We start from the raw sequence: 20,935 nt of genomic DNA on the forward strand, positions 1-20,935 counted from the left end.
AGCACAGATCTGCATGGTTGCTCCAGAGATATATTCGTGTGCTTAGGCACAGGGCTGTAAGACAAGACTCACAGATTCTACTACTGTGTGGCTGCTGCTGCTACTATTTGCTGATTTGTGGCTTGAGGCAGATCCTAACCTCTCTGGGTGTTACTTTCAACACTAGTAACAAGAATTACCTATTTGTAGGGTATACTGAGGTCTTCCCACAGAAATAATTTTTATTCTGTTTTGAAATCTTGCTGATCCCTTCTATTACCTGAATATCCTTTTGCAATTGGAAGAAACAGAAACAGGGAAGTGTAAGAGAATTAGCATAGGCAGGTGGCCCTGGGTAGGGCAGCTCTCCACAGGGCTGGGGTTGCTGACTACTCTCCTCATTACTGGGCCTTAGAAGGAGCCTGTGCTGGTCAAGGGTTCTGAAACATAAGCCTCATTTGCTTCAAATTAAATCTACCTCTGTCCATAAGCTTTCTATTACATTTTCCCCCAATTTTTTTTAAGTTACTATTTATTGGGTGCTTAATTTCTGCCAGCCATATACATACTTGTTAATTGTTCTCAGCCTTGTCAATACATTAGAATCACTTAAGTTTTTAAAATATAGCAAACAAAAAGTAAACTCAAAATGGATTAAAAACCTAAATATGAGGAACTCCTCAAAGAAAACATAGACAGTAGTCTCCTGGACATAGGCCTTAGCAACATATTTATGGATATGTCTCCATAGACAAGAGAAACAAAAGTAAAATTAAATTATTGGGACTACATCAAAATACGAAGTTTCTTCACAGCAAAGGAAACCTTCAACAAAACAGCAAGGCAGCCTACTGAATGGGAGAAGATATTTGCAAATGATCTATCTGTAAGGGGTTAATATCCAAACTATAAAAAGAACTTATACAACACCAAAAAAATTCAATTAATCAAATGGGCAGAAGACCTCAATAAACATTTTTCTAAATACATACAGACGGTTGATAGACACATGAAAAGATGTTCAATATCACTAATCATCAAGGAAATGCAAATCAAAACCACAATGAGGTAACGCCTCACATCTGTCAGAATAGCTAAAATCAAAAAGACAAGAAATAACAAGTGTTGATGAGAATGTAGAGAAAAAGGCACCCTTGTGCACTGTTGGTGGGAAAGCAAACTGGTGCAGCCATTGTGGAAAACAGCATGGAGTTTCCTCAAAAAATTAAAAATAGAATTATCATATGATCTAGTAATTCCACTACTGGGTATTTACCCAAGGAAAATTAAAACACCAGTTCAAAAAGATATATGCAATCCTATGTTTTTGTACCATGATTTAGAATAACCATGATATGGAAGGAATCCAAGTGTCCACCCACAGATGAATAAAGAAGATGTGGTATATATATATAAAATGGAATATTGCCCAGCTATAAAAAAGAATAAGATCTTGCTATTTGCCACAACATGACCTAAAGGGTATTATGCTAAGTGAGAGAAGTCAGACAGAGAAGGACAAATACCACATGACTTCACTTATATGTGGAATCTTAAAAAACAAAACAAACAAACAGAAACAGAATCATAAATACAGAGAATAAACTGGTGGCTGCCAGAGGGGAGAGGTTGGGGGATGGGCAAAACAGGTAAAGGGGATTAAGAGGCATAAACTTCCAGTTATAAAATAAATAAGTTATGGGGATGAAAAGTACAGCCTGGTGAATACTACCAATAATACTGTAATAAGATTGTATTGTAACTACACTTACCTTAGTGAGTATAACTTAATGCATATAAAATTGTCAAATCACTCTGTTGTATGCTTGAAACTAATAAAATGCTGTATGTCAACTATGCTTCAACTTAAAAAAAGAAAGTTCATAGAAAAAAAGTTTAAAAATAAAATTGCATTCCTTACCTCAGGTTTATGGATTAGCCACTGAAGTAGGAGAACTAATGACCCAAGTTGAGTATATTTTCTTCACCCCAAATGACCTTATCAGTATTTCTTCCACTATCAAAAGCAAAAAACAAAAGGACCAAATAAACCTCTCATAGGACAGATAAAACTATTATCTGCAATGATCTGGAGCCATCAAAGTGGGATAAAAATAGATTGAATTACTCAAAGACTGCAGGGTAACAACCAACCCCATTCACTCTTCATCTTTTTCTATCCTCCAACCCACAACGTAAAATTGTAACTACAAAAAGACAGGAACACAACTTGGAATTATTGTGATAATTGTTATAGGGATTAACCTTATTATGAAAAATTTCCTATGTGTTCAAATAATGTAATGGAAAACACTAGATGTGAACTGTTAGTTCAAAAAGAATGAATAGTTTTTGCTTTAAAAAATTTCAGATCACTGGGTGTTATTACTATATGTTGGCAAATTGAACTTAAATAGAAAGAAATAGGGATGCCTGGGTGGCTCAGCAGTTGAGCATCTGCCTTCCGCTTAGGGCGTGATACCGGGATGCAGGATCAAGTCCCACATCAGGATCCTTGTGGGGAGCCTGCTTCTCCCTCTGCCTATGTCTCTGCCTCTCTGTGTGCCTCTCATAATAAAATAAAATAAAATAAAATAAAAAAATAAAATAAAATAAAATGTAAAAAAATTTCAAATCAGGTGTACCTTTCATTATTTGCTCTGTATTAAACAGGTAATATACATTATTTCATTTAATTTTTACAGCTATCCTGGAGGTCAATTTTAATATCTCCACTTTATAGAGAAGGCTTAGAGAAGTTAAGTCATTTACCCAAAGTCACACAAATGACATTACCATGATAATAATGGCAAAGTCAAGTCTAACAATTTCTTATTACTTTGTGATAGATGCAATACCTTCAGTAATTATTTTATGCCGGCATTATTTGAAAATGGTCAGCTTAGCAAGGATTCTAAATAAGTTAACAAGAGTTATCTTAGTTTGAAAACAAACTCCTTATGTTTTGATAGCATTTGTCACAAAGTGTTTTCATTACATTTTTACCACATTCTTTGAAGTAGGGGCACAGATATTATAGAAAAGGAAACGGAGGCACAGCACATGGTCTCTATGTTACAGCCCCTCTCCATTGCTCTGTGAGTTGTGTGCTTGCATGTCTGGGCTGTACACTTGAATAAAAGCCCTTTGAGGGATAACGTTCTGCCTATATCCTCTTTATGGGCCAGTGCCAGCAACCCCATGGGCATTCCATCAATATTTTCATCAGCTTTACTGAGGTATAATTGACTTATTGTAAACTGCACATAAGGTGTTAAGTTCTGACATATGTACACATCTGTGAAACTAACACGACAATCAAGGTATTAAATGTATTGAACATATCCATCACTCCCCAAAGTTTCCATGAGCATTTATGAATGAACAAAGCCCAAATCTTTAGACTCCTAGGATGGTGCTGCTTCTCTTATACTTGATGAAAGTCTATGCTTTTGTATGTTATTTGTGTCTGTTGTCTGCTGTTGTATATTTATGGAAAAGAACATAATTGAAGATAAAACATTTTATTTGTAGAAGCCAGAAACATATATTGCCTGAAGCACATATGGAGTCTGCCATTTGAGAATTCCAACACCCTGCCTGCTTCCTGATGAATCACCAACTCACAGTCCTTCCAGAGACTTTGCCTTGGTCCTGCTCTGGATCCCGGGATGCACCCAGGTTTGTTGTCTTTATAATCATTTCCCTTTTTGCTTTCTCCTTAGGCAATTTTTAGCGGTACTCTTGCCATTTGCTGTCTCAATTTCTGTTTATCTGCTAAGAGTGGTGGTGAAACTCCTAGATTCCCAATCCAGACCGCCTGGGTCCAAATCCTAATTCTACTACTTAGAAGCTGTAGGGCTTTAGGTAGGTTATCTGTCTGCACAGAGCCTTGTAGTTTAACAGTACATTTTTGGTAAATGTTACATATAACTATTTTCTCTGAGAAACTGGCTTATATACTATTCAGCCCACATGGCAGAAATGTCCAAAACTCCTGCTTCACAGGATCCCCCCTTCCTCCCACCTCTCATTTTTAGATCTGTCCCTTTTAAGAGACTAGTCCATTAAAAGCAGAAATCTAACCAATAATATAATGATCTAAATTAGAAAACAATTACTGGGGCACCTAGGTGGCTCAGTTGGTTGTGTCTAACTCTTGATTTTGGCTCTGGTCATTATCTCAGGGTTATGAGATCAAGTCCTGAGTCAGGCACAGAGCCTGCTTAAGAGTCTCTCTCCTTCCCCTCCTCTGCCTCTCTTCCCCCACCACTTCTCTCTCCCGCTAAGGAAAAAAAATTACTAAAATTAGTTCAACTTCTCTATTTCTCTCTGGAAACAAGGAATATTTTAAGATTAATCTACATAAAGGTTTTAAAATATTTTTGACAAGTATATGTATATGTGTGTGTGTATATATATATACACATACATATACATATATAGTACATATATTGTATATATACATATATGGATAAGTGTGTATGTATATGAACACACACAGGTATAGAACAAATTTTATTACTTAAAGCAGACAATCAAAATCTGATATCCAATATTTTTAAAATAGTGAGTTATTCACTTGTGATGACATTGTTTCATTGTACATAAAGTTAAAATATTAGCTAGTGTCATCTCTCCTGACATATAAGAGCTAATAAATTCACATAAACAAAGCAGTCGTATCAAGTATTTTATTTGTCTAATTTACATATTATCTTTAAAATTTATTTAGTTTTTTTAGTAATCTCTACACCCAAGATGGGGCTCAAACTCATGATCTCCAAGACTATGCAGCACATGCTCTTCCTACTGAGCCAGCCAGGTGCCCATTCTTATCAAGTATTTTAAACTGTCATTGAAAGGATGGACACCAAGAGTTCTTCATTGACTCCCTCATTGTTCTTAGGATAAAGCGACTGTCTCCTCTCTTTGCACCTCCTTTCCCATGATCAAAGTTCTTCCAAAGAATTGTCTATGCTTAATTTCTAGTGACTCTCCTTTCTCCCTTGAGCCCACTCCAGTCCGGTCTTCCTCACACTGTCATCAAAACTGCACTTATCAAAATCACTAATGACCTCCATGCAGTCAAATCTAAAGGACAAATCTCAGTTCTTACTTCATTCTACCTATAGGTAGCAATTGACTTATTTGGTTGTTCTTTTCTTCCTGAAACACTTTCTTCCCCTGGTCTCCCAGATATTCCCCTCCCTTGGTTCCTCTCCTACCTCAATGGTCTTTTCTTCTCTGTATTCTTTGTTGAGTTCTCCTTTATCTTCCCAGCCTCTAAAAATCAGAGTGTCAGGTCTCATTCCATAGATCTCTCTTCCAATCTATATACACTCATCATTGGAGTTCTCATCCAGATCATGACTTTAAAAATCTATATGCTATTGCCTCCCAAATTCATATATCTAGCCCAACTTCTAACCAAACTCCAGACGTGTTTACATGTCCAACAGGCCATATAATATCTCCACTGGGATGTCTGCAGGCATTTCAACAAGCCCAAAACTAAACAAGCCCAAAACTAAACCAACAAGCCCAAAACTAAACCTTCTGCCATATATTGCTCCTCTTTCATCTTTTCCATTTCATAAAAGTAATAACACCATTCTTCCACTTGCTCAGGCCCAAACCTTGGAATCATTTTTTACTCCTCTCCTCTCACATCCCAACCCAATCCATCAGAACGTCCAATTAGCTGTACTCACAAAATTTATTCATAATCACACTATTTCTCATTACCTCCTCCTCTGCCACCTTAGTCCAAACCTCCATAATCTCACTTATGTGGTTCCCTCACTCAAATTTTTACCCAGTGAAGTGATACTTTTAAAATGTAAATTCAATTGTTACTTTTCTGCTTAAAACTCTTTTATAACTTCCCATTCCAGGGCAGCCCTGGTGGTGCAGTGGTTTAGCGCTGCCTGCAGCCTAGGGTGTGGTCCTGGATACCCAGGATTGAGTCCCATGTCAGGCTCCCTGCGTGGAGCCTGCTTCTCCCTCTGCCTATGTCTCTGCCCCTCTCTCTCTGAATAAATAAGTAAATAAATCTTAAAAAAAAAAAAAGTAACTTCCCATTTTACTCAAAATGAAAAGTCTTTAATTGTGACCTATAAGCCCCTATATGATCTGTCTCTACAACCACCATCTGTATCAACTCTGACTTCATTTCTCCTTCTTGCTCAGCCCACTCTATCCATAATAGTGTCCTTGCTATTCCTTATCCACACCAAGCATACTTTCAGGGCCGTTATACTTCTAATATTTTCCTGATATTCATATATAATTCTCTAACTTCCTTTATCACCTAGGCCTTTCCCAACTATCCCAAATAAAATAATGCTCTCATCTCTTTCAATCTCCTATCCTGATTTATATTTATAGTATAAAAAAAACCACTTTATTTTGAAACAACTGTAGATTCATATGCAGTTTTTTTTTTTAAGATTTTATTTATTTATTTATGAGAGACACACAGAGAAAGAGAGAGAGAGGCAGAGACACAGGAGGAGGGAGAAGTAGGCTCCATGCCGGGAGCTCGACGCGGGACTCAATCCCGGGATTCCGGGACCCCAGGACCGCACCCTGCGCCAAAGGCAGGCGCTAAACCACTGAGCCGCTGAGCCACCCAGGGATCCCCAGATTTACATGCAGTTGTAAGAAATAATACAGATAGATTCTGTGTGCCCTTTACTCAGTTTCCTCTAATGGTCACATTTTATAAAACTATAGTACAATATCACAACTAGGATACTGACATTGATACAGTTAAGATCCAGAACATTTCCAGAGTTCCATCACCACAGGGCTTCGTGTTGCTCTTTTATAGACACACCCACTTCCCTCCAACCTCCACCCCCTCTGTAACCCCTGGCAACCACTAATCTCTTCCCCATTTCTATAGTTTTGTTATTTCAAGAATGTTATATAAATGGAATTATACAGTATTAACCTTTTGGGATTGCCTTTTTCTAGTCAGCATAAGTCTCTGGAGATTCATCCAAGTTGTTGTGTCATAGCATTTTTTTTTTTTTACCACCTGACATATACATTTATTTGCTTATCTGGCTAAGTTCCTTGAGAGCAGGGAATCCATTTTGTACATCATACTCATAATGTAGACATACAATAAATATTTGTTGAATAAATAAAGTTCAAAGTCTTTAACATGGCCTATAAGACCCCAAATAAACCATCCTTACCTTTCCAATCTCATCTGGCATTTCCATGACCCCCCCCTCCCCTACTCTCTGCTACCCCCATCCCATACAGATCCCATTTATGGTAAGATTGCCTGCATACTCTGGTTTTATCACATTTGCTGTTTTGAACAGTGGTTTTCAAACTTTAGGGTGCATGAGAATCATTTGAACGGTCAGGCTTTTTTTTTTTTAAGATTTTGCCTATTTATTTGAGAGAAAGTATGTATGTGAGCAGGAGGAGGGACACAATCTCAAGCAGACTTGAGCCCAATGTGGGGCTTGATCTCAGGACCCTGAGATCATGACCTGAGCTGAAACCAAGAGTCAGAGACTTAACTGACTGAGCCGCTCAGGCACTCTGGATGGTCAACCTTATTAAAACACAGATGTTTTGATTCAGAATTTTTGATTCAGTGGATCTGTGACATGGTCTGTGAATCTGCATTTCTGACAAGTTCCCAGATGATGTTGTTACTGGTCCATGAACCAACCATACCTTGAAAATCACTGTTAAGGGACCTCCGGGTAGCTCAGTGGTTTAGCGCCTGCCTTTGGCCCAGGGCGTGGTCCTGGAGTCCCCGGATCAGGGATCGAGTCCCACATTGGGCTCCCTGCATGGAGCCTACTTCTCCCTCTGCCTGTGTCTCTGCCTTTCTCTTTCTGTGTCTCTCATGAATAAAGAAACAAAATCTTAAAAAAAAAAAAATCACTGTTAGAACATTTATTTCCCTCCCCAATTCACCTGCCTAATTTCTTACCTCAGTCCTTCCTTCCCTCACCCCAGAACATGGTGTTTCGTGGCACACTGTACTTTCTCATATCACAACGCTTGTCTCATGATACTGTAATATCCTATTTATGTGTGCTTCTCTACCACCAGACTGTGTCCTCAGCACCTAGCACGGTTCAACACAGAGTAGGCACTCAACATATACAGTAACTGATTTGGTTCCTTAATTTGGGTACTTTAAAAGACAACTGAAATAAGATCTTCACAGTCAGAGGATATTTGGAAGGAAGGGAGTCTATGTACTAGAAATAAAAACCTCAAGGATCCCTTCATTGATAGGTTGAAGGAAAAATACAGCAACTTTTTAAGGTAAGATTTTAAGGAACTGTTATCACTTATTGCAAATCTTTTCAACTAAAACACCACATACTGAAATAATGACTGATGACCAAACTCAAGAATGTGAGTTAATGGTGTGCCTGGGTGGCTCAGTTGGTTGAGTCTGACTCTTGGTTTCAGCTCAGGATATGATCTTAGGGTTATGGGATCGAGTTCCGCTACAGTTCCAAGCTCTGCACTCAACACAGTCTGCTTGAGATTCTCTCTCTTTCCCTCTGCCCCCTTCCCTGCTCTCTCTTTCTCTCTTAAAAAAAAAAAAAAGAATGCAAGTTAAGATACTTTACCCATTCCTTTTTCAATAACTATTTCAAAGTCTGTACTTTGTTTTTCTAAAAGTGTACTCCTCTGCCTTCAGACTAAACATCCCAAACCACAGGACTATCTAACACAGCCAGGACTTCAAAGAACTCGTTCACTGACCCCTAGAGCTGGCCAGATGTTTAATTCTGAATATATTTGCTTGCATATGTCTATAAACCATTACCTAAATTCCAAAATCCAGAAAAGCTTTATTTTTTAAAAAGATTTTATTTATTTATTTGAGAGAGAGAGAGAGAGAGAATGAGGAGGGAGAAGCAGCTCTCCACTGAGCAGGGAGCCCAATGCAGAACTTGATCCCAGGACCCTGGTATCATGACTTGAAATGAAGGCAGATGCTTAATCAACTGAGCCACCCAGGTACCCCCAGAAAAGCTTTAGAAACCCAAAGTTACTCATAAGGTTAAGGCAAACTCATTTGGCAGCAAATCTGACCTGAACATATATACGGATATTATATAGGCTATATAGCCTTTATTTTATCCTATTTTGAGTTAATACTAATGCATTCTTGTTGGCATGAACAACATGTTTGATCATAAAATGCTGCTCTATACTCCAGAGATATTACAAAAAATATGGTATATGCATTATATTCCTGTCTAAAATCTCAACAATTCTGAGTTCTGAAACACATCTGGCCCAAAGGTTTTGGATAAAAGAGAATGTGCCTATATTAAGTGTGAGATATCAACTTCTCTTATTAATCTCTTTTTTTGGTCTATTGTATTCAAAATATTTACCCAAATAATGCCCTCTATTGTTTTATTATTTTGTATCTGAAAAACTGGCCTTATTGAAAATAGCTTTCCTCATTTTATCTGTTTTAATATCAGCTAAATGTTGTTGAAAACTAAGTTTCTATTCATATGAGACTTTCTTTTTTATTTCGGGTTACAGGAAATTCTATACTTCTTGGGATCCTTGTGGCTCATTTCCATCAGATGAATCACCATCATCTTCACATGAATCATCCGCAGAACAATTGAAAGTATAGAACTGAAAAATATATCTAGTAGGAAACTATTTCAAAATGCATTTGAAAGACTAATTCACATTTACAAACCACTGACATTCAGCAGTCTGAATTGATGAAAGTAGAATGTTTATACATTAAGATGTAAAGGGAAAACCAATAAACATATCACCATTATAAAGAGCAAAAAAAGAATTAAAATACATTTAGAAATGAATTGAACAAGAGATGTGCAGGATATATGTAAAGAAAATGCTAGGGGGATCCCTGGGTGGCTCAGCGGTTTAGAGTCTGCCTTCAGCCCAGGGCATGATCCTGGAGACCCGGGATCGAGTCCCACGTCGGGCTCCCTGTGTGGAGCCTGCTTCTCCTTCTGCCTGTGTCTCTGCCTCTCTGTTTCTCTCTGTGTCTTTCATAAATAAATAAATAAATCTTTAAAAAAAAAAAAAAAACAGAAAATCTATTAGGAAACCAAAAAAAAAAAAAAAGGGTAAATCAAAGGGCCACCTTTTTATTTTATTATTTTTTTAAAGATTTTTTTATTATTTATTTATGAGAGATGAGAGAGAGAGAGAGAGAGAGACAGAGACAGAGACAGAGACAGAGAAAGACAGAGAGAGAGAGAGAGGCAGACACAGGCAGAGGGAGAAGCAGGCTCCAGGCAGGGAGCCCGAGGTGGGATTCGATTCCTGGTCTCCAGGATCAGGCCCTGGGCCAAAGGCAGCTAAACCGCTGAGCCACCAGGGTTGCCCGGGGCCACTTTTTTAGATGAATAATTGGTTTCAAAAGGAAGAGAAGTCATTCAGGTGAGCTTAAGGAAAAAGTAGTTTATTTGAGGGAAGACAGGTACCTTGTGTAGATCCCCAAGAGCAGAAAGGGCAATAGGGTCTTAGTAGGGGCAAAACAGGCCATGGAAAGCCCCAGAATCCCATGCAGCTACCCTGCCACTCTCTTATGGGCTTCTTAGGGCCTGACTGCCTCTCTACAGGCCTGCTTTCTCTGTGCTACCTCTGTGTGGGTTAAACCTCTCTCCCTGCTTTACTCTTGTGTTACCACTTTCTAGGTCGAGAGACCAGGTAAGACTAATTGCAAATTTCTGGGAGAAACCATCTGATTGGATCAGCTTTTCTACCTACTCCCTGGTCTGATCAGCTATGGCAGAGGAAGGGAGGATTAAGTAGGTATCTACTCATTGACAGAAGATAAAGATGCAGATTGGGACACGGGGGAGTAATGCAGACAAGCTGAATGGCATGTCATTATAGATCAGCAGATCCATATTGTGAAGAGGCAATATGACAGATGTACAGAGCATAGGACCTGTTTCCTGACCTTCAACAAGTTCTTTAATCTCTTTATGCATGAGTTTCTTCATCTGTACAATGAGGATGATGATAATAGAGTCGTGTAGATTAAATAACACAAGTAGCACTAAAAAATACAGATTATTTTTATAAATATGCCCATCTTCCCTAAGTTCATCTATAAAATTAATGCAATTCCAATTAAAATTACAACTGTTTTAATTTGACAAAATAAGTTTACAGTTGAGGCACCTGGGTGGCTCAGTGGTCGAGCATCTGCCTTCTGCTCAGGGCATGATTCTGGAGTCCTGCATCAGGCTCCCCGCATGGGGTCTGCTTCTCCCTCTGCCTCTGTCTCTCTCTCCCTCTGTCTCTCATGAATAAATAAATAAAATATTTTAAATAAATAAATAAATAAATAAACTTTTAACAAACAAATAACTTAGAGATGAATTGTATTCTTTGCTATGTTAGTCCATCTGGCATCACATGTTCTTTCTTTCTGTGAGAGTTTTCTTTTTTTCCTTCAGCAAATTAACAGCACAGGCCATATTAAAAAATGAATTAAAAATGGTAATAATATTTGGAATTATATTTCACACAAAATTAATATCAAAACACTTGTAATTTTTTTTTTAAAGATTTTATTTATTTATTCATGAGAGACACACAGAGAGGCAGAGACACAGGCAGAGAGAGAAGCAGGCTCCAAGCAGGGAGCCCGACGTGGGACTTGATCCCAGGACTCCAGGATCACACCCTGGGCCAAAGGCAGGCACCAAACTGCTGAGCCACCCAGGGATTCCCAGAACACTTGTAATTTTTAAAACATAAACATCCCAAATTTAAAATAAACAAGTAATTTACTGGCAATGCACAAAAATAGAGCTAATAAATATATGAATAATGTTCAGTTTTATACTTAGTCAACAAAATGCAAATTATGTGGAGGCCGAGAAAAATCAAGGCCATTCCACCTCAAGTTTAGCATTAGCACAAGTACAGCCATCTTAGGCCCCTGTGAATAAGAGCTGAACTTTATAGAAAAAACTGCAGAATGAATCCCATAACAGAAAGACAACAGAGCTCAGAATTTCCCTAGGCAGAGAATCCCATATCAGAACGACAACAGAGCCCATACCCGTGGTAGAAAGTCCCATATTAAAATGAGAACAGAGCTCAATGCCCTTAAAGCCCCATATCAGAATGTAAACAGAACTTGAGAAATTCCTCCACCCCTTCTGAAAATCCCCTAGACCAGCCTATAAAAAACCCAACTGTAACCCACTTCGGGGTCCAAGTCCCTGCTCCGCTGTGTTGGGTATACTTGGACCCAAGCTCGAGCTTGCTAATAAACCCTCGTGCGCTTGCATCGGTGTCAGCTCCTTGATGGTTTCTCGGATTCGCAATCTTGGGCACAACAATTATAATTTTTAATTTTTGATTTGAATGAATTAACATATAATGTATTACTAGTTTTAGAGGTAGAGGTCAGTGACTAATCAGTCTCATAACACCCAGTGCTCATTTACATCAAGTGCCCTCCTAATGTCCATCACCCAGGTACCCCATCTCCCCACCCCAACAAAACACAAATTAAAACAAGATGACAAAGATGATAATAATGTTCAAAAGGTGATAAAGATCCTCAAGCCTGACAATGTTGAAGATTAGCAGGTGGAAAAGTAATAAATACATTTCAAAGGTGGAGTCTGGTAACATCATCTATCATCTTTTAAGTGTGCATTCCCTCTGATCTAGAAATTTTATCTCCATGAATTAATTGTATGGAAATAATCAGGAATATGTACAGATTTATGTAGGAGAATAATCATCTAGTAGTGTTTTTTTTTAATGAGTGATTTTTTTTTTTTTTAGTTTTTTTTAAGGTTTTATTTATTTATTTATTCATGAGAGACACAGAGAAAGAGACAGGCAGAGACACAGGCAGAGGGAGAAGCAGGCTCCATCCAGGGAGCCTGACATGGGACTGGATCCCTGATCCTGGAATCAGGCCCTGGGCCAAAGGCAGATGCTCAACCACTGAGCCACCCATGTGCCCCTTTTTAAAAGTTTTTATTGAAGTTCTAATTAGTTAACATACAGGGTAATACCGGTTTCAGGAGCAGAATTTAATGATTCATCACTTACATATAACACCCGGCACAGGGGCAAATGGGTAGCTCCATCAGCTGGGTGGCAGCTCTTGACTTCCACTCAGGTCATAATCTCAGGGTAGTGGGATCAAGCCCCCCATGGGACTTGGTGCTGGGCGCGGAGCCTGCTTGGTATTTTCTCTCTCCCTCTCCTTCTCTCACCCCGCCTGCTGCTCTCTCTAAAAATAAACATATATGGTTAACGCGCAGGGCTCATCCCAAGGGCTCGCCTCAATGCCCATCCCCCAGGTGAGAGCCTCCAGCGGCCTCCCTCCCTTCCCTCCCCCTTCTCCTATCTTTATGCTTTCTTTCCTAAATTCCACGTGAGTAATCTCCTGTGACATTTGGTCTACCTCTGCCGTATTTCACCTAACATACTACCCTCTAGCCCCCCCCCCCCCCAATCATTGCAAATGGCAAGATTCCACTTTTTCGGGGACACCTATATTGTTCGTACACGTGAGAAACTGTAAATACCCTGGAAGACAGTCAAGGAAGGGACTGCTTGAACAAACTCTATCCATACGGCCATTTAAAATGATCCTGTTTTCCTGGAAAGACAGGAGACACTGGGCTTTAAAAACAAAAAACAAAACAAAACAAAAAGCCAGAAAACCATGTGCGTGTGTGAGGTCTCCCAAGTTTACACAGCAGCGTAGTAATTCTTTCCGGCAGCCGGGATGGTGGGTGAGTTCAACTTTCTCTTATAAACGTTTCCGTACTCACTACCAGTTCTGCAAGGAGCAGGCACTTTTTGAAAGCAGTTTTCTTCTCACAATCGTTAAAATACAGGTAAAGTATTACTTTGAGGGGGGGGCGGGGTGGGGGCGGGGCGCTGGGCGGGGGCGGGGCTTCCCCCGCAGCACGCAGCCCGGAAACACGTCACGCGGCGCCGCGGGAATTCTGGGTAACGCGCCGAGGCCGCGTTACTGCAGGCGTCCTTAGCCGTTTGAGAGAAGACACTAATACCGCTTTCCTTTAACACCACGTGTGCTGTGGACGTGAGCTCGGCACGTTGATAACCCGGGGACGTCGGGACGGTGAAAGGGGTTTTTTTGAACGTGAAAAGAATGCCTTCCTCGCTTCCCGCCCTTCCCCCACCGCACGCGCGCTTACACCCGCTTTGCCTCCCTCGGGAGGGGCTCCGAGGCTGCCCCCGGGCAGAGCGTTGCTACGGGCGACGAGCGAGCGGCGCCCCGCGAAGGGACGTCGGCGGGCGGGCTATTGTATTCGAATGACGCCCTTGGAGCGGGACGGACGCGCGCGGAGCTGGGGGCGTGGAGGCGAGGCGCGCTCTGATTGGCCCGGCTCCTCAGGCCCCGCGCGCGTGCGCAAAGGCGTCCCCGCGCGCGCGCCGCTCTGCCTCCCTCCCGCCCTTGCAGGGGCGCCTGGCTGGGACCTGGGCGGAGGGGGTGTGATTCGTGCTCGGCCTTGCGCGGGGAGCGGGTTGCAGGAGTTCAGCGAGGCTGTCTGCCCCCCTCCCCGCCCCAGCACGCGAGGCCGGGACTCCGGGGGAGGAGGGTGGTGCGGCCGCCACCTGCGTAGCCGGGGGACCCCGCTGCACCCAGCTGCACCCAGCTGCACCCAGCTGCACCCAGCTGCACCCAGCAGCCCGGCGAGCTCCTCGCTTGCACGGCCGCAGGACCTTAGGTGGAGAGGCCCGGGACTCCGTGGTAGCCTGGCGGACCTGACGAAGCTGGTGTTTGCGGTGGACGCTGATAACCACTGTTTGAATGGTTATCATTGAAAATAAATGGTCTTTGGGTTTGAGGTATCAGGGCATTTAGGTAGAAAGGTTGACAGGAGCTCTTTTAAGGCAGTCTCTCTGCATTGACCTGTAGAAAATAGGTCCTTGATTTGCTACTTTTAAAACAATCCGCAAATCCACAAGTAGTGTTGCAACATTCATTCTGTTCTCTTGGGCTGATTATCTTAATTTTATGGTGATTGATTAGTAGCTTTACTGTAAAAGTCGAATGATTCAGTCCTAGAGGTGGACAAGAATCATATAAAGTTTGGGGAAAATAAAACGCCTCGGGGAGGCCTGGAAACCGGGCAAGGCTCGCAGATCAAAGATTTCTGGACCATCTGGTGAATGACGTTAAAAGAGAAAATTAAGAGTTTGCTCATCTACGAAGCTCTTAAGGCTTACGTAGCTGTTTTAACCACAAATTACATGATTAAGTGATGGCAACGGTATGGTAGATTGTATCGACACATTGACTATTAGAATTTTTAAAAATCTGTGGATAGCAGAGAGCCTTTTGCTATTGCAATACTGTTATTTTTTTTATCCTTGGAATATTAAATGAAAATTTTTATTTCAAAAACTGCAAAAGTTTGAATATAATTACACATTTGAGGAAGAGACACTTAAATCTTAATATTTGAAGGTTTTTTAATATAAAATGTTCAAAAGATAATTAGATATAAACAGGCACATTAGAAAATACAGATAAGTCAAAAGTTAATACCACTCTAGAGGTAACTGCCGTTTATATTTTGCTATCTTTCTGTTGCTCTTTCCTATCATATATTTTACAAATATAGAATCATGAAACAGTAATATATATAGAGACCAACCTGTGACTTTTATCTAAGGCTTATCACTATGAAGGACCTTCCCTTTGTTAGATATTTCTGTATTTGGGTTGTTATAATGAGCAAACATTTCTAGTCAGAAAAAAAGATTCAATCCCCCCCCCATTATCTGCAGGGCATACATTCAAGACCCCCAGTAGATGCCTGGAACTGGTAATAGTACCAAGCCACATAGATACTATGTTTTTTCCTATGCATATATAGCTATGATAAAGTTTAATTTATAAATTAGGCACAGCAGGAGATTAATAAGTAATAAAAACAATTATAAGAATATACTATAATAGGGATCCCTGGGTGGCGCAGCGGTTTGGCGCCTGCCTTTGGCCCAGGGCACGATCCTGGAGACCCGGGATCGAATCCCACATCAGGCTCCCGGTGCATGGAGCCTGCTTCTCCCTCTGCCCGTGTCTCTGCCTCTCTCTCTCTCTCTCTGTGTGACTATCATAAATAAATTTTTAAAAATAAAATAAAAAAGAATATACTATAATAAAAGTTATATGAATGTTGGTCTCTTTCAAAATATTTTATACGTACTCACCCTTCGGTGAGGATATGAGCTGGTAAAATGCCTGTGTGATGAAGTGAAGTGAATGATGTTTGTATTGTGTTGTGGCGTTAGACTATTGACTACATCACAAGAAGCTGCCCACACAAAATCAATTTTAAAAGAATTCATAGGGCACCCCGGGTGGCTCAGCGGTTTAGCGCCGCCATCAGCCCAGAGTGTGATCCTGGAGACCCGGGATCGAGTCCCGTGTTGGGCTCCCTGCATGGAGCCTGCTTCTCCCTCTGCCTGTGTCTCTGCCTCTCTCTCTGTGTCTTTCATGAATAAATAAATAAAATCTTAAAAAAAAAAAAATTCATAATTTTGAAAACATTCTACAAACTGACTTTTAACTTAGATCAAATATGTGTTTGTCTTGTTTACCTATGAAACCCCACTGAATGGAGAAAATACAAAAACGCACAAGGACTAAGTGGGAAAGGGACAAAAGAGAATGGGAGAGATACTAGAGTAGGGATGTCCGGGTTGGATCAGTGGTTAAGTGTCTGCCTTCAGCCCAGGGCGTGATCCTGGAGTCCCAGGGTTGAGTCCCACATCCGGCTCCCTGCATGGAGCCTGATTCTCCCTCTCCTATGTCTCTGCCCCTCTCTTTCTCTCTGACTCTGTCTCTGTCTCTCATGAGTAAATAAAATTTTTAAAAATAAATAAACCAAAATATTAGAGAGATTGGAGAGTTCTTAGTGGAAGAAGGAAAAAGGATAAATTGTGGGCACTAAGAAAGCTGAATGCAAAGGGGAATGGCAATTAGAAGAACAGTAATTCATAATTCAGAACTTCAGGGAGGCTCCATAAAGGAAAATTCTGTTTCTCGCTCTCAATACTTTTGACACCAGATGTGGGGGGATTATCCCATGTCAATTCTCCAATTTCCAGTGGACACTACTGGATGTCCTACAAATTTAACTTAATTCTGACACTACATACCTGGAGACAGCATCAGATCCCAGAGGCTAAAGACTGTGCACCAGACCACAATTGGCAATAAAAATCCCAGGCCCCAAGCAAAGGCAAGATCATGCTCTTTTCCTTTCTGAGTCTCCCAGAGACTCTGTCTCTCTCCATCTGTCTCTCTGTATCTTCAGTAAATTCTGCTTTCACTCCCTGCTGGCTCATGTTTGATTTCCATCCTGCCAAGGATCCTCTTTGCTAGACCTGTGGGACCCCATTTCTGGGTCCTCAGGGCCTGCCTGCCATCATTCAGTCTCAAACTGAATTATAACACCAGCTTTCCTGTTTCTCTAGCTTGCAGACAGTAGAGCGTAGGACTTCTTGTCTTCCATGACCATGTGAGCCAATCCCTACAATAAATCTCATCTATCTCTCTATTTCTCTATCCATCTATCTCTCCTATTGGTTCTGTTTCTCTGGAGAACCCTAAGCCCTCAAGACTACTACACCTCAGATGCCAATTGCAAATCCCGATTGTCACTTGTATTTCCAACTAAATAGCTATACATAAATTGGAGTTCCCATGACTCCCTTTTCTAGTTCAATAATTTGCAAGAATGGTTCACAGAATTCAGGAAAATATTTGTTTATTGATTTGTTATAAAGGATACAATGCAACAGCCATATGGAAAGATGCACAGGGCAAAGAAGGGCAGAAGAGGCACAGAGCTTCCGTGCCCTCTATGCACCACCCTCCCAGCACCTCCCTAATGTTCACCAACCCAGAAACTCACCAAATTTCCTTAAGAATTTTTATAGAGCTTAATCTCTAATACCCCTGTCCCTTTCCTGGAGGTCTTTGAGTGGAGCTGAAAATTCTAACCCTCTACTCACTTGGTCTTTCTGGTGACCAGTTCCATTCTGAAGCTATCAAGGGGTCCTCCCCCAAAATCACCTCATTAGCATAAACTCAAGTGTACTCAAAAGCTGAGCCTCCGGGGGGCTAAATCCCTTAAGTGTCTGACGCTTGATTTCAGCTCAGGTCATGATTTCAGGGTGGTGAGATTGAGCCCCATGGTCGGCTGGCTGGCTGGCCCGCTGGGCTTGGAGCTTGCTTAAGATTCTCTCCCTCCTTCTGCACCCCCTACCTACCCTTGCACTCTCTCTCTTAAAAACAAAAAAACAAAACAGAAAAAGTGGAACCTCCTGAATAACAAAAGATACTCCTGTCACTAAGGAAATTCCAAAGGTTTTAGGAGATCTTTGCCAGGAACAGAAGACAAAGACCCAATACATGCCTTATTATACTACAGACTCATAAATTGCAGTTATGGCATCATGGAAGGGTGTGGAAGGAAAGACCAGAAGACTGACTGAAAATCTGTACAGAGTAGTTAGACTTCTAGATCTAGGTCACCATCCTTAGGGCAGATAACCAAATGTGTAGCTTATCCCTAGAACTGGTAGAGAGTTTGAACCAGGGGAGCCCCAGATTCAGACATACTAGGTCAAGCAAAAAACAGATTAAATGAGAAAGTCTATATACTGAATAGTGAGACCCACTCCAACCCCTTTCCACTGCTTGCTCTCTGAATCTTCATTCACATTTTCATCTCTTTGGTACTGGTCACCCCCTTTTTTCTTCATCTTCATGATATAACTTTCTATCCTTTCTGATTTTTCTTTATTTTCTTCACTCTTATTCTGTTTAACTGTGATTGCTTGAGCTGATGTCCTAGGCTTTCTTCTTTCTAGTTTTTATGAGTTCATCCAAGAGGCTGTTCATACTATGGATTAGGACTCACTCAAATCTGCATCTCTAGTGCTAAACTCTGACCAGCCTTCAAGTCTCATATTTTCAGACTTTTACTGAGTCTATTCCTTTTGGGTGGCACATGAGTAAAGAAGTAACCCAATCTGCTTTGCAGTATCCTATAGAGGCGATTTTAGGCAACAAGCTTGAGTAATGGAAACCTGAGTAAGGTAAAAGAGCTCACAGTGATCGCCAAGCGGAATGCAAACAGGTCCATTAAGCGACTCACCTCAAAATAGCCATAGGCCCTAACTGACCAATTACAAACAGGCACAGTCAATGAAAAGCTAGGTAAGGGTAAGCATTTACAATGCTGGGTAAATGTAAACGTTATATGAGATGTTTAATTCTCAGGTTTCTAATTTTCTGTGTAAATGATAAGCCTAGAGTCTTTTAAAAACTACCTAGAATTTGTAGAACAAGAAGAAAATTAAAAGCCTTCCAGGCTCCAGGTTAGTTAACTGTCTCTCTGCTTGTTGTTGATTCAAATTCTCAAGGACAGTTAGAACAATAAATAAATAAATAATAATAAAAATTCTCAAGGACAGGATTATGGCAAAATATAAAGGTGTATGGGAAGCCCAGGTGGCTCAGCGGTTTAGCGCCGCCTTCAGCCCATGGCATGATCCTGGAGACCTGGGATCGAGTCCCACATCAGGCTCCCTGCATGGAGCCTGCTTCTCCCTCTGCCTGTGTCTCTGCCTCTCTCTCTCTGTATCTCTCATGAATAAATAAATAAAATATTTTTAAAAATAAATAAGTAAATAAATAGATAAAGGTGTAAAAAGGGATAAATAAGCGCAAAAAAATGGAAGCAAGGGAGAGATGAGACTTAGGAAAGTTTGGAGGCAGTAAAGCATTTGTAAAAAAAAATATCAGTCAAGAGAAGCTAATTATTATTAGCTATTAGTAACAAATGCCTCCAAGAGCTCAGGGACTTTCAATTTGTTTCTTAGGCATACTGCTTTGGAACACTGGTGGTCATGATGGCAGAGAAAAAAAGAGTACATAGTGAGCTACTGGCTCTTAAAAGTTTCTCCTCTAAATTGGCACATATCCTGTTCACTCATATTTCACTGGTCAAAGGAAATCACATGACTGTCTGATTTCCACCCGATGGGGATATGATCCCTCCTATGGGAGGGGCACCCCAAAAAGAGCACCAAGTATGAGTCAGGACTGTTCAATCTATACATGAAAACTGCAGTTGTAGATGAGATTACTTAAAATTACACTTAACCTTTCTTTAGCACTAGTGTGGAATACAACTGCTATGGTGTGAATACAAGAGTTAGTGATAGCCTGTCCTTGGGATATGATCCCAGCAAAAATATCTGTTAAAATACTTTTCTATGAAAGAACAATTTCCCCTCTCTAGAACTTTTGTTTTTCTTTTGGGATACAAAGTTAGCTGGTATCATTTAAGGGTTCAGCTTTATAAATACTAAATGTTTCTAGGGTTATGTTAGTTGAAGCCTGTCCTGGACCTTGTGAGCATGACTCCCTAGCTGTGCAGCAGCCATGTGATTATGGGATAAGGGAGATTCAATTCTACTTATTGATTTATTCTTTAATTTGCTACCCAATCAAGTGATTTTATCCCTCTTGTCTCAATAACTGCCAGGCTTACATGAATCTGTGCTCAGTACTTCTTTGGCTAAAGTGGAATTTGAGCCAATGAGATAGGAGAGATTTGTCAAAACAGACAAAAAACAAACAACAAAAATATATATTATATGAGAAATTCATTTCAAATATGATCCATAGATTAAATGCTAAAGAATGAAAAAAGAGATACTTTGAAAACTCCAATCAAAAGAAACCTGGAACAGCTAGATTGATATCAGACAAGGTAGAGTTCATAGCAAAGAAAATGAGCAGGGATAAAGGTCATTTCATGCAACAGAGGAATCAGTTCATTAAGAGGACATAAGAATTCTAATTGTTTATGCGCCTAACCGTAGAGTTTCAAAACAGAAAGCAAAATCTGCCAGA

The 20,935-nt window shown here is 40.5% G+C and overlaps 1 long non-coding RNA gene across 1 annotated transcript in view; it reads left to right on the forward strand.

The window, feature by feature from the left end:
• The window catches only part of LOC140595914 (uncharacterized), a 46,781-nt gene extending 36,807 nt beyond the window's left edge, over positions 1–9,974 (forward strand). Inside the window, exons 2-3 of the long non-coding RNA XR_011997860.1 lie at positions 3,514–3,660; positions 9,535–9,974. This is a non-coding gene — a long non-coding RNA (uncharacterized lncRNA). The remainder of the gene's footprint in view (positions 1–3,513; positions 3,661–9,534) is intronic.
• The last annotated feature ends 10,961 nt before the right edge of the window (positions 9,975–20,935 follow it).

This window comes from Vulpes vulpes, chromosome 16, assembly GCF_048418805.1.
Source record: "Vulpes vulpes isolate BD-2025 chromosome 16, VulVul3, whole genome shotgun sequence".
NCBI lineage: Eukaryota > Metazoa > Chordata > Mammalia > Carnivora > Canidae > Vulpes > Vulpes vulpes.